The 15,311-nt window shown below is 37.3% G+C and overlaps 1 pseudogene across 1 annotated transcript; it reads left to right on the forward strand.

Annotated features, from left to right (window-relative positions):
• The first annotated feature begins 656 nt into the window (after positions 1-656).
• On the forward strand, positions 657-13,527 carry LOC101407485 (butyrophilin subfamily 1 member A1-like; annotated as a pseudogene). Its single transcript, XR_015554090.1, has 10 exons — positions 657-774; positions 1,321-1,626; positions 1,854-1,893; positions 6,602-6,885; positions 7,003-7,170; positions 7,541-7,565; positions 7,660-7,682; positions 8,505-8,531; positions 8,740-8,766; positions 10,238-13,527. The product of XR_015554090.1 is annotated as a butyrophilin subfamily 1 member A1-like (transcript).
• Positions 13,528-15,311: the final 1,784 nt, after the last annotated feature.

Consider the following 15,311-nt stretch of genomic DNA (forward strand, 5'->3'; position numbering starts at 1 on the left):
TCTAACGTCTGATATCCCCTTGATATCTTGGAGCAAGTCTCACAGGAGAGACCTGTGGGCAGCCGAGAGCCATGGTAACTGGCAGAAAGGGCAGAGAGTATTCCTGGTGCCTGCAGCAGTGAAGGTGAGGAGTTCCAGGATGCCTTCATCTCTGTAAAAGACGTGAGTGCTGCATTTGCGGCTGATGGGCAAGAGGGAGGGAAATGAGAGAATCTGGACAAGGATCCCAGGGGATTGATGGAGGACAGCCAAGTTATATCTGTGCCTTCGTCATATGGAAATGTGTAGGGAGAAAATTTGTTGAGGCCAGAGAAATGTTTATGTTAAAGCCATCTCTCTCAGTGGCTGCTCATTGCCTCCTCTCTATCTCTCTGTCCATAAAATGTTCTTGAATAAGAGAAGAGTTTAGAGAGACTGTGGACAGATTTATCACTGCAGAACATGGCTGTTGAGATGAAGACTGTTTTCTTGGAAAAAGGAAACAAAAGGTCTTTTTTTGTGTGAGTGTCAAAGGCTTCCCTGATGTTCCCTGAGAGACGCTATAGTTATTTGAGAGCTTCAGGAGGCCATTTCTTTAGAAGTACTGAGAACCACCTTAGCTATGACTTCTTTACCTTATGGGTTCCATTTTTATCTTTACTCCGGCTATTTTCAGGACCCTCCTCTGTGTCATACTGTTCTTTGCTCTGGGAAAGATGGTGGGTTCTCTGGACTTCCCTCTGCCAAGAGACCTCTTCTCTATCCTGCTTCTCCAGGTGTCTATGTGGGGCTCAGGTGAGAATATTTTATATTTTCTATACCTGGTTTCTCTTGTTCTCTGAACAGAAGGATTAAATCACTCCATCACTTTTCATACATACCTGGGTTAATTTTAAATCCTTTATTTTTATATAATGATTTATTTACCCATACATGAGGGCAAATAAATCATTATGTGATTATTTTAGAGAGAAAGACCAGCTAGAATTACTTCACTAATGCCTTCTAATTCGTTCAGGTCTCAGCTTCATGAGGATGCATTTTCTGATGCCCAAGGCCTGATTAAAAACTCTAATTTTATGATTTCTCAGCCCTCTTCGCTCCTCCTTCATAGAATTTACCACCATTGCAATTAAAAAATCATTTGTTTAATATGAGATTAACGTTGTTTGTAAGCTCTGCAAGGGTAGAAATCCACTTTGCCTTGTCCACTACCACATCTTCAGTCTGAATGAGTGCTGCAAATCATTGGTGTACGAATGAGAGAATGTCTATGGGGCTCTACTGGGCCGGTAATGATGCCGTGTTCTGATAGTCTTTTCACTTATGGCTCTATTCCAGATTCATTCTCGGTGATTGGCCCTTCGGAGCCCATTGTGGCCATGCTGGGGGCAGACACGGTGCTGCCCTGTCGTGTGACCCCAGCCATGAGCGTGGAGAACATGGAGTTGCGGTGGTTCCGCTCCGAGTTCTCAGAGGCTGTGTATGTGTATCAGGATGGAATGGAGCAGGCGGGAGAACAGCTGGTAGATTTCAAAGGGAGTGCAGAGTTGGTAAAAGATTACATCACTGAGGGAAGAGTAGCTGTGAGAATCCACAGTCTCCGGGTCTCAGACAATAGGATGTACAAGTGTTTTTTTAAAAAAGGCAGTGATGGGCCAGCCCCGTGGCTTAGCGGTTAAGTGCTGGCACTCCGATGCTGGGGGCCTGTGTTCTGATCCCGGGGGCGCATTGACACACTGCTTCTCTGGCCATGCTGAGGCCGCGTCCCACATACAGCAACTAGAAGGATGTGCAACTATGACATACAACTATCTACTGGGGCTTTGGGGGGAGAAATAAATAAATAAATAAATAATTAAAAAAAAAAAAAGGCAGTGATTATGAAGAAGCCATTTTGGAGCTAAAGGTGATAGGGAAGTAATTACCTGAGAATACAGACCACTCTAAGGGAAATGTAAGTGTTCTGTAGTTGATTTGGGGGGAGGATGGTGAACAGGACAGAGACAAAAAAGGCAAGTATGCTTGAAGCTGGTCAACATCCTAGACACCCCAAATGCTCTTAATCTACTTATACATTTATTGTGCTATACTTTAAAATTAAACAAATCCCATAAATATCTACCATAACAATAAATTATTTGTGTCCCTCTTATGTCTGTCTTCACACATTTTGAAGGAAGACACCATGATTAATAGTGTACCATTGCTCTCAGAGACCAGGATCCCAGTTGGCTACTGTGATGGAAGGAGACTCAACCGGCAGTGACAGTGGTTGAGTCTTGAATGCACTGTTTGGAGGAAGTGACTCTGAGGATTATGACAGGATGGATTGGTATTGTAGAAAAAAAAAGTTGTCACCAGAAGATTGAGGTCAGAAAATAATCAACATTCAGTAACTAAATGAAGCAGAAGTAGAGAAAACCATTAACTGAGTGGCTTTTGGGGAAAGAAAAAGGCCCTGAAGAGAGGGGTCGGTGTGAAAGGCTGGAATGGACTGAGCGTTGATCCATAGAGCACTGAATTGAGCACTGTGAGTTTTATCATCATTGGTGCTCTTTCATTTTTATTTACAATAAAATTATAACTCATTGTATCCAACTCAAACAGTTCAGAAAGGTATAAAATATAAATTGATAATCCTCCCTTTCCCTTCAATATTCCTTTTTCTCTTCTAAAGTAGCTTTTAATACCAGATTGTTCTATGCCCTTTCAGTTATCTCTCTTTCTTTATATATTTATATATAATTAAAATTATTAACTATTATATATAATAAAATATATAATATGATATAATTATAATATATAATATATTTATGTAGCAGATCTTAATCTCTGTTTATAGACTAATCTTCAAAAATGTTCATATTAATTTATTTAAAAACAAAATTACATCTGTCTTTGAGCCCTCAGCCCATAAGGCTGGTGTGAAGTTATGTGTTAGTTCTTATTGGAGCTTCCTGCCCCACAATCCCTACAGTGATAATTGTGCAAACTTCCTTGGAGTCTAGTGCAGCCCATAGCATTTGGGATTCAGCAGATGCCCTGCAGTCTTGGTCCCTCACTGGGTAGTGCTAGGGTGCTTATCTTCCCAGGCTTTGTTCCATCTCTCCATGTTGATTCCAGAAGATAAGTCAAGAATATTATTAAAGACTTTTGATGCAACTCTTCAAGAGGCACCTGAAGATCTCTGTCTCTTCCTTAGGTTTTAAGAAACCTCCCCTCCACTCTGTCAAAGCTTCTTTCTATTTCCCTTAAGGACACTAGCTCATCGACATTCTTTTTCCCACCCATGTTACACGATTGCTTTCACTAACTTATACATTCAACAATATAGGAAGAAGGATCTTCTTCATGCAGTTACTGCTTCATGCCAAACAAATAGCCCTGAAGCCAAAATACTATAAATGGAATCAGGAGAGGGAAAACTTTAGAGGAAAACTCAAGTACCAGTTATCTAAGCAGAATTAACAACATATTAAAATGTTAAATAATTTTCTGCTCCATATACATATACTCATATTTTTATTTAAAATATCTCACAATATCTTTTTTCTGTAGCTTGCCTTTTCCTCCTTAACAATATATAATACACAAATTACAAAAGATTGTATTGTGTATTATAAATGTTTCCATTACATAGAAATTCTGTAATTTATGTGAGTATTTACTTTCTAGTGAGTATTGACTGTTTTCAATTTTATATCATGGCAAAAATAATTAAAGACACATATTTGCACATAAATCTCTGCAGTGATCTAAGTTGTTTCTCACAAGATAAATTTCTCAAATGATTAAGTTTATATCCTATAATTTAACAATTCCAGTTTCAAGATAATCATAAAATTCCTTTGAATTTATGGATAGTCTAGTAATTGTTCCAGTTTATACTCCTAACAGCACTACGTGAGGATGAACATTTCTTTATACTTTTGATGACACTGAATATTATATTTGTTTTTCTTCATTTTTATCAATCTGATAGGTAAAAAATTATATAACAAATTTGTATTACACTCATAACAAATAAATTGGATATCTTTTCATGTATTTCTTACCTGTTTATATTTTTTCTTCTTTGAATTTCCTGTTTATGTCCCTTAATTAACGGGATTTTTTGGAGATAGGACTTTTTAAAAAAATTTTTTTCTATTGATTTGTGGTAGCAATTTTACTCACAAATGTTGAAAACACTTTTTCCTAGTTTGTATTTGTCTTATAATTTTTATGGTATCTTTCATTTATAGACCTTTAAAAGTATTTTGTAGTCAGAATTATCAACATTATCTTTCATGTCTTCTTAGTTTTATGGTGCTCTTAGATGTGCCCTTGTATACCAACATTACAAAAATAGTTTATCTTCCTTTCTCCTAATACCTTTTCTGTAAAATATATTGAAGTGTAACATACATAGAGAATTTAGTACTGACTTTAAATGTCTTGCTCAGTGAATTTTCATAAAGCGAATACACTTGAAAAACCAGCACCCAAATCATGAAACAGAGCTTAATTAGAATCCAGGAAAAATCTGTTTTTCCCCTCCCAGTCACGATTTCCCCAAGGATAATCACTATTCTGATTTCTAACCTCATAGATTAGTTTTTCCTGTCTTTGAATTTCACATACATGGATTCTTTTATGTCCGGATTTTTTCTTTTTTTTGCTGACCATTACGTTTGTGAGACTTTTCTATGTATTGATTGCATATAGTTGTAGTTTGTTTCTATCTCTTTTTTATTGTTTTGCTTTTTACATTTAGATCTTTAATCTATAGAAATATATTTTTGGTGTAAAGTTTCATGGAATTCTCAAAATATTCTCTCCTGGTGTATACTCGCTTATCTCTATACTATTAGTGAATAATGTAGAAAATCTCCACCAATTTAGAAATGCATTGTTTCTCATAACTTCTCATAGATAGCAAGGTATACTCTCAATTCTCTGTGTGGTTATAACAATTTATCTGTTCATTTCTTCGACAATATCATAGTGTTTCCATTTTTAAAGCTTTATACTCTCTGCCCAAACAAATGTGTTGTTTTTTAAATTTTTTCTTTTGCTTTGAATATGTTAGGCCTATTTTTAATATTTCTCATTTAATATTACCTGACAAGATATCTATAGGCTGATTTATCTGTATTCCTTATGTGTAACTTTAATGGGAAGAAGTCAAATCCATTAGGTCTTAAAGAAAAGAGCAACAAACTCACCTGAGCCATGTTACTGTGACACCACTTTGGTATCTTCCCAGTAAGAGGTCAAAGATTTCCACAGTCCCCAGAAATAACCTCACTGGAGTCATAGCATTTATCAGTACCTTTCTCATATCTCTTCATTGACGTATGGGTGTAAAGATAAGTCCAACCTTTAGTAGCAGTTGGTTGATTATATATCCACACTTATCTCCCATTCAGTTAATCTTTGCCTAGTACAGCCACTTCTATGCTCAGGGATGAGCATCTCTTCCTTTTTCTCTTTCTCAACATAAGTCTGCTTATTTCAATGTGGAACTTCAACGGCTATATTCTTCCAGGAGGTGCCAGGTCTATTTGGTCTATTGGTTCTTGCTTCCTAGGCTTTGATCTGCTTCATTTTGCTCAGGACCAGTTTCACTCACTTATATTCATTTCCTTTATTCTAAAGAGTTATCAGCTCCCTCAGACAATTCTGAGAAGATAGATTATATTTCAGACTGCTTTCTGTTTTCCAGAGTGTGTCCTGCCAGGCAGGTCAGGGCTTGGTAGTAAAAATTATTAGCTGTATTGTAATTTTTAGCCAAAAAAAGACAATTAACTGTGGTTCCTAATGTATTTCCTACATCTGAGGAACTGGAATGGGACTGAGCCAGACATAGAGGATTCCCATACTTTGTGATGTCAAGTTTAAAACAGACAAAATAACATGCAGTCTTAGAAGTCAGGATAGCCATTATTCTCAAGGAAACAGTGGATTCTTCTAGTATTCTGGTAATGTTATATTTTGATACGGGTGCTTGTTACATGAATCTACTAGTATACCCAGCCTCTGCAGAGTTGAAGAAGAGGAGAGGTGGTAGAGGGAAAAAGAAGGGGTGAGGGTGAAGAGGTAAAAGACACCTTGGCTCCTTTATGGACTCACTTCATCTTTCAGATAATCTCTACTCAGAGGAAGAAAGAAAATTTGGAAAAAATTACAGAGACTGTTTAAGGAAGTGACTACAAGAAGTCTCAATTTAAGCACAGAAAGATAGTCTTCCTTGAGACTCCAATAAATGGAATAGATAGATAGATGATATAGATATAGATATAGAATAGATATAGATACATTGACGTTTTTTCCTGAAAGAATTCAACATTGACAAATTTTACTCTCCTCCTTTTCTATTATCCTTCTATGACAAATTGCAGATATGCTTGGATAGAGAATATATGACAGGCATTAATACACATTCTAGTATCAGCTTCAAATCTCTTGTGATTTCAGAATCACAGATACCCATTTATCTCATGGGAGAAGAAAAGAAACCCCATCCTTTCAGTGAGAACTATGGTGCTTCGTCCATCTCCCCACTGGTGTTACTGGGTAACATTAGGGAATTCTGGATAAAAAGAGTTCAGGTCTCAGATGAATGACTTTCCTCTCCAGGTTTGGGTTCTGGTCCTCATATTTTCTTGGTGGGTCCAGAAGATGAAGGAATAAGGCTGACATGCACAGGCAGGGGATGGTTTCCCCAGCCTGAGGTACAATGGAAAGACACAAGAGGAGAGAAGATACCGTCTCTCTCTGAGGATGAGACCCAAGATGATGATGGGTTGTTTCAGATAGTGGCATCACTCATTGTGAGAGACAGCTCAAAGAGAGAAGTTTTCTGCTCCATGAAGAACCCCTTCTTTGGACAAGAGCAAGTGGCAACTATTTCTATCCCAGGTCAGTGTTGCTCATTTTAGGGACAGGACAGAAGGAAGGAGGGGATATTTGGGACCTGGGATGGGGTAGACTTGCTTGATGTATGTTTTTGATCAAGTTTTGGGGGCCCTGTGTCAGAACGCTTCTTCCCTAGGACCTCTCCTTGGAAGATAGCATTTGCTGTGACTTTCATCATCCTTGGGATTTTTGTGGGTGCTGTTGTATTTTTGGCCTGGAAAGGACAGCAGGAAAAGAAGAAAGCATGGGAAGCCAAGGAGGAACAAGTGAAAGAATGTAAAGCCAAAAGTAAAACTGTGAATCAGACTTGGTGGGATCTGTGAATTTATGGGTTTGTTAGCATGGCTGTGCATATGAGTGGCATCTGTTGGAACACAGAGACATATGTAGTACTGAGTTAAGCCCCAAGACCTTCAACAAGACATGGAGTCCAGGACCTCCATGACAAAAATATTATAATAGAGTTAGAGAGAGAAAACTCACTGGTATAAACATGCAGTTAGAAAAAATGGTCATAGTAATTCTCAATTAAGGTAAATTTCTTGTCCTAGGTATACAGAAGTAGCATTCAGGATCTGGGCTTAGTAATATAGTCTAGAAAATAAATCTTGGATTTTTATTTCTGTAAAGTCTATTTTGTCATTTCCTTTCTTTTTAGAGTCACTTGAGAAAGAGCTTGATAAGTTGTCCATTTTCTTTGCTCTAATAGGGGAAATAGACTCCTTACTCTATGCTGTGTACTTTGCATCTCACAGGTTGTTATTCTTTTTCAGTCAGAAGGAAGGAATTATATCAGCAAGGTGAGTTATACTGATGTTACAGTTGGGCCAACTATCTCATCTGCCCCTGTGTTCTGATTGCTTCCTCTTCACCTTGTTGGTGAGGGAGAGATCCCCCACCCTAAATAGAATAAGATGGTCAGACACACAACACCCTAAACTGGACATATGAGATTGACAGCAGTTTATTGATCACATATATTCACATCCTGGGGGAGGAGGACACCACAAGCCATGCAGGACCACATGGGGGTTGCACTTGGATGCAGAGTAGAACAGCAAGGGCCATGGGAGGTAGGCTTCGTAGTAACAAGAGGATGAGGTGCCCCTGTTGTCTGTGGAAGTATGTGATTGGCCTGTTTGAATAATGTTGAGGCTGACAGGGAGGTAAAGCCCATTAGGTAGAAGACCAGGTGGGGTTCAGCTGGCTTGGCTGATAGGGAAATTAGCTGAATGGGGAGCTTTTTCTGCTAGATGGAGGGCATATCTGGTGAGAGAAGGGGAACTCAGTTAGGCATTTGGAGCCCTGTGAGGCTCAAAGATGTCAAGGCAGCACATGAAATTTTAGGCTTTACAATACACTCTTACAATTCAAGCCTATCTTCTCTCAAAAGAATCGGACCCTCATATTTTATCACAGATGTGTTGGGGGAATGTGGAAAATGTGAGAAATAGAATAGGAGATATAAAAGAAGTCAAATACCTCAGAATTCTCATTGAGGTGATGAATACAGAAGTATAACACTATCAAACACCTTCATATTTCATGTAGTTGCTACAATTTCATGCTCTGAAGTGAAGGTTCTACGAATGGGAGAGTCTAATTCATTTGTTTTATTTCAGACTGGAGGAAAGCAGAGTTATATGCTGGTGAGTAACTGATGTTGTCTTGGGGCTTCAGGCACCCCTGGATTTCATGAGGCATTTCTAGGGCATTTATCAGCAATGTGCCATCTTCTGGAGACTTTATTTTGATGATGGGAGTCCCAAAAAATACAGAGGATAAGGAATAAGTATCCCATTAGTTTAGAAGGCATGTTCATGGCATAATTTCCCATATGATTTTTTTTTGTTTTAGACTGGAGAAAGGAACAGTTCAAAGCAGGTGAGTCATCTTATTATTTTGTCCCACATAATCTCTTCTATACAAATGAGAAACTCTTGCATTTGTATAAACTCCCAATAATACCTACGTGTAGCTTTCATTTGAGTCTCAACTTCATGCTGAAATGTTAACAAATTTCTTACCATTCTGATACCGTTCGTTCATTCATTCAGCGTAAATTAATACAACTATTTATTCAGTGCCAAATAAATAAAGCAGATCTGATCTCTGACTTCATGAGAAAGTGCGTGTACAAATTGTGATAAATGTTATGAAGGAATAAGAGATTTCCATGAGAAAAAATGATGGATTAAAGGAATTTCCCTGATGAATTAATATTTAATCTGTGACTTAAGTGATATGGCCGATTTATTCACGTGAATAACATTGAAAGAGTACTTCAGTCAAAAGGAAGTCTATTATGTAACCAGCCTGAGACAGAGAAGAGCTTGTTGCATTTCAGTACAAGCAGAAAATGGCCCCTGGCCATCTTAGAATCTTGCCAGAATTATGAGTTGATAATCAACTTCTAGTGCAGACTACTTTACTCTAAATATCCCTACATCCACAAACATTTCCTAGTTAATTTAATCCTCTACAAATTAAAACATACTCTAATATCCCACATACAAATTCCTATGAGAAAAACTTTAATTATTGAAGATGTTTGGTTTGACAAGAGTCAGATTAATTACTACTAGTATTAGTACTATTGCTACTATTACTACTGGTATTAGTGTTACTATAACTGTTGGAAGCTAAAATTTACCAAGTGTTCATCATGGACAAGACATAGTACTAAGTTCTCTGCACATTATGCCATTTATTTCTCACAATAATCCTATGCTGAGGTATCATAATTATGTGCATCATGGTGAGGGTAAAGTGAGGCTGAGAGAAGCAAAATAACTTCATGAAGATCACAGCTACTAAGGACAGAGCGATTATCAAAATTCAGATCTTTCTGACCAAATCCTGGGATTTCAACCATTAGAAACATAGCAAGAGTGTGTGAGAAGTGGATGACTTAGTTATTACATAAGCCCACAGAAAAATGATACCAAAGGAGCTTAAATGAAAGTAGAGACACTGCGATTGGGAATATGATAGGGTGTAATTATTAAGAACAAGCATTAGAATAACAGGCATTTGAAGGAGGATAGAAGGACCCCATCCTGAAATACCTGACCCTGGGGATTTTCAGATGAGACAGCTCTCTTGATCAGATGGTCTTAGCCCATCTGGAACAGATGGTTACCCAAGGTCCTGTCCAACTCTGGCCTTCTATGATTTACACATCATGTGTCTCCTATGAATGGACACAGGATAAAACATAAATTTTTTTACCTATTCTTTCATTTCTCTTCTTCTTGTTTTCCTCCATTATCCTTTCCTAGTATTTGCATCTTTTCTAAGGCCAACCAGTCTCCATTATGGAATGACCCTTGTTTCTTTTTCCCCACACTTACAGTGGCTGTTACTCTGGATCCAGATGTGGCTCACCCCAACCTCATCGTATCTGAGAGTGGAAAACACGTTTCTTTAATAGAGAATGTTCCTCGGAACTGTGACGCTGCAACACGCCAGGGGCAAGGGGAATCTGAAACCATTTTTCAGTGTTCTGGGCCAGAATTGCTTTACTGGAGGGAGACATTACTGAGAAGTAGAAGTGAATACGAGGGCAGAAGCTGGAACTGGGACTAGGTGGGCTCTGGGTGTTTGCTCACATACAGTGAAGAGAGAGGGGTGGTTTGTAGAAAGTCCAGGGAAGAATTTCTGGGTGGTGGCATATGAGGAAGGAGAAGTCAGGGCTCTCACCTCCAAGCCACAGTCTCTATTGCTGAGGCAGCACCCCCACCAGATAGGAGTTTTCCTGGACTAGGAGGCTGGGGCTGTGTCCTTTTACAATATGGTTGATGGGTCCCACATTTATTCTTTTACTGAAATCACCTTCTGTGGGATCCTCTGTCCTTATTTTAGCCTTCAGGGTGCTGGCACATTTATAACCATCTGCTTAGCTTCAGATCACACTGAAAACAGTCCAGATTCTTCTCCAAAGACATTTATAACTCATTTAATGAGTTGTGATATGGATGTCCCCCAAGAAGCTAACTCTCTATTACCTCCATAAGAAGCGAAGTGTCAGCACCTCTGCTACCTCCTTTCAGGCTTCTCATAGGTATGTTCTCCAAGAAAGCTGTCCATGTGTGGAGAGCTGGTCATTTTCACTAGGTATGATTTCAGCCCCTTTCAAGGAGTGAGAGGCAGAAAGAGAAATGAGACAACTGAAAAATATCTGGGGGCATTTCCTTTAGTATTACCTTTGGGGAAATCCAGTCTCTTTTTGAGGAGCAATAATTTGTCACAAAAAAACTCCAAACAAATGCATGGCCTCCCTTCTGTTCTGATGCTCAGTATGTATTGAAGTAAATATTTTCACAGCTACATTTAAAAGAAAATTTCTCTTCTTACTATTTTTGTTATCAAATATGGAGGAGGCGGTGGTGTTTGAAGGGATGGGTCACAATTGAGCGAATTCTCAATACGTGTTACTACTGTTGGAGATACACAGAAATCTGTTCAAGTCTTTTGAAGTTTAGTAGCTCAGCTTGCCCTTTCTTCAGGCTCTAGTGTCCATTGACGTCTACACTTGGGCTTTGCCAAGGGGTGGGGAGGACTGATATATAACTATAATCCATTTGAGCAGGAGCCCAAGCTTTCTGGGAGGGAAGAGTCCTTTTCTTTAGAAAAAGGAATTGATGTTGCAGTTCATGTTCTCAGAGAAAAAGAGGTCAAATAGGAATGAAGAAACATCTACAGCCTTGATGGAGAAAGAGCCATTGCTAACATTGACAATTTTTTTTTTCTTTCTGACCATGTACTTCCCACTGTTGAGGGTTTCCTTTGCCTTTGGTGCAACTAAGCCTTCTCCAGCAGTTTATCACCAAGCTTAGGTCTTCAAGGATATAAAATATGAGCTTCTCCTGTTAAATAAGCCTTCTCTTCCTGGCAATAGAAAAGATCCATTTAGATTCTTCTACAATCTTAACAGATCTTTAAACCACAAGTCCCTTTAATAACCTCTCTTGGAAGATGTATCTCCTTAGCAAAATGTCCCTGATACACCAAGTGGCAAAGCCAGTATTTGAACCCAGGAAGAATAAATCCATAGCCTAGAATATTGACTTCATGACAGTAAAGGGAGGGCTTATATAACAAGCAAGAAATAATAAAGGGCAGGAGAGAGGTAAATGAACATTGAACAAATATTAGTAGATATAATCAAATGGACATGGTGGATGAGGAGGGATTTCTGGACATGAGAATCCTATACATGTTCCTTGTACAACAAAAAGGAACAAATGGGATTGGCACTATAATATAGAACAGGAAGGATAATGAGTTCAGTTTTGGATATTTTACTTTTGTTATATAATCAGGATATTCAGCATGAGGTTCCCAAATGAGTTTTTAGTATCTCTTCTGCAGGAACTAAATTCATATTTTGTTCTACAACAGGATTCCTCCACCTGTCACTTCTCTACTCATTTTAATGAGTTTTTGCTCTTCTAAACTTAGGGATTGGGGAGCATAGGCTGGAGGCAGGCAATGAAAGAAAATATGAAGGTAGATGGTCTATTGGAATCAGAGTTGTAGACATGTCAGGGATAACATCTTCCATCATGTCCTCATCTCTAGCTGTGGGTAAATCAACAAGCAGTGAAGGGTTTCCAAGTATCCCATGGTTTCTGGCAAAGTAATGACCTTGAATCCACATCTGACTCCATTAATTAATTCTTTATTGCTGGACTACTCTGGCAATCTCATTTTGAGTAGAGTGGAGTAGAGATCATAAAGATATGATAAGATATTCAAAAAGCAAAGATATTTCTCCAGAATAAAGAAATACCTTAGGGCAGGAATTATCTTATTAAGCATTTTATCTCTAGGGCCTAGCACAGTTCACTCTACAGATAAGGCATTCAATAAATATCCTATTTATGGATCTATTAACGCATTTCACAAATGTTTATTGATCAACTAATATATGCCACTTTTCTAGGTTGTGAGGATACACAAAAAAGAAGAATATCACTGTCCTAATGAAATTTATAGTCTACTGACAAATGAGGAAAAAGTCCTGCAGGGAGGTTAAGAAATTTAGTCTCTCTAGTGCTATTCCTTGAACCTGAGGTCTATCCAATCATACATCTATTCTGAGAGTTGCCATGCCATGTTTTACATGACTACAACCAGCTGTCTATGCATCAGGTGTGAGAGGAAACTAGATTCTTGAAGGGCCAATCCAATTACTCACATATTAGCCACAGCGACTATTTGGTGATTGGGGCATCTTACTCAAGCTACCAATCATTCTCCTTCCCTATGGTTTTTCTAACTGGAATTGGAACTGAGAAAGTATATTAATCCCCAATTTGGGGAGCTAAAAAAAATATGTTTCTTAATATATAGTGAAAGAATTTGGCTGATAAAAAAACACATATTCATGAGACTTTCCTAGGGAGATCCTATATAGTTATATTTTGGGCCTGCACAAGCACACAAGTCTAACAAGCAAAGAATTTGATTGATTAGGAAGGAAGACTCAAAAAAGAAAAAAGAAAAAGAAAAAGGAAAAAGACAGTTAACCTTCTGACATTATTAAATAAAACACTTTTAATTACATTAAATCAAAATAAACATCAAACTTATATTAAGGCAAAGCTAGCATATTTACTAATAAATTTGTCTTCAAAAACATAAGGGGTATATAAGATATATAAGTGTATATCTATGTATAAAAAATAAGGCAAAGCTAGCATATTTACTAATAAATTTGTCTTCAAAAACATAAGGGGTATATAAGATATATAAGTGTATATCTATGTATAAAAATTGTGTAACTCATTTGTCAAACCCCATAGAATGTACAACACAGAAAGTGAACTCTAATGTAAACTATGGACTTAGTTGAAAACAATGTATCAACATTGGTTCGTCAGTTGTAACAAATGTACCACACCAATGCAAGATGTTAATAATAGAGGAAACTTTGAGGAGAGAGATGAAGGATATGAGAATGCCCTGGATTTTCCACTCAATTTTGCTGTAAACTTAACACAGCTCTTAAAAAATATTTTTAAGTCTTTTATTTTTTTTAAAAAAAGGAATGAAGAACTGGTACATGCTACAACATGGATGAACTTTGAAAACATTATGCTGAATAAAAGAAGCCAGACACAAAAAATCCATGTATTTTATAATTCTATTTATATGTAATATCCAGAATAAGCAAATTCATAGAGACAGAAAATAGATCAGTGGTTGCCAGGGGGTGAGGAGAGGGAAAAATGGGTAGTGACTGCTTAATGGTTATAGAATTTCATTTTGGGATAATGAAAGTATTCTAAAACTGGATAATGATGATGGTTGCACAATATTGTGAAGATATGAATACCACTGAATTGTACATTTTAAAATGGCTGAAATGATGAATTTTATTATGTGTATTTTCCCACAATTGAGAAAATTTAAAAACTAAATAACTATGTAAATATTTGTGGGAGAATAATACATAAATTTGTGAGTTTAAAAATAGAGAAAAAATACTATGACCTGAAAGAGAAACTCCAGAATGCTGTAGATAAGTCATCTTTAAAGGATAGCAATAACTGTCATATCTGAGAAGGCAGCAGAGTGTCATTTTCAGGTATTCCTCATTCTCACTTCAGAAGATATTAAGACTTTTTCCACATCTTTTTTCACATTCTTTTTTCCACATATAGTTTCTCTTCTTCAATTCATTACAAGTTTAAAATATTTTTACTAAGTGTTGCATTTATTGCTTATGTTTATTCATTTTATAATTACTAATTTTAAATTGTGTGCTTTGTTTTATAAAGATAAAATTGACATTTTCATATACATGATACATAATTTTTCTCTTGGACTAGAATTTCTAAAAATTTCCCTCACGCCACGTCCTCTATTAACTTTCTGAAAAAGTCTGAAGCAGGGGTTCCACAACCCCCTGAAAATATGATTGTCATGCTGTATTTTCTCTTGCTCTGTTTTTTAACTATAAGTTTCATTTTCTCAGCCTTACTTGGATAACTAATGGTCACCTTCTTAAAGAAACTGATCAAATACTCAATCATTTCTTGCATTTCCTCATCTAGGCTAAATTGTATTTCTCATTGGATTTTCCAAATGTCTTTGGTCATCAGATATCAGACTCTGATCAGTAGGATATCAGAAATCTTGGATAAGATAGATCTCTGTAGGAATCAGTCTCCAGGTCAGATTTCAAATATACAAGGCAGTATTATTAACTATAGTTACCATGCTGTACATTATTCCCCCAGGACTATTTGTTTTATAACTGGAAGTTTATTTTGTTTTGTTTTCTTATTTTTATTATTATTTTTTATATTCCTAAAATCATCCTGGGGGGCCGGCCCCATGGCTTAGTGGTTAAGTGCACGCACTCCGCTACTGGTGGCCCAGGTTCGGATCCTGGACGTGCACCGACGCACCGCTTCTCC

Source organism: Ceratotherium simum, chromosome 13, assembly GCF_057802395.1.
Source record: "Ceratotherium simum simum isolate JZ-2026a chromosome 13, ASM5780239v1, whole genome shotgun sequence".
Classification (NCBI taxonomy): domain Eukaryota; kingdom Metazoa; phylum Chordata; class Mammalia; order Perissodactyla; family Rhinocerotidae; genus Ceratotherium; species Ceratotherium simum.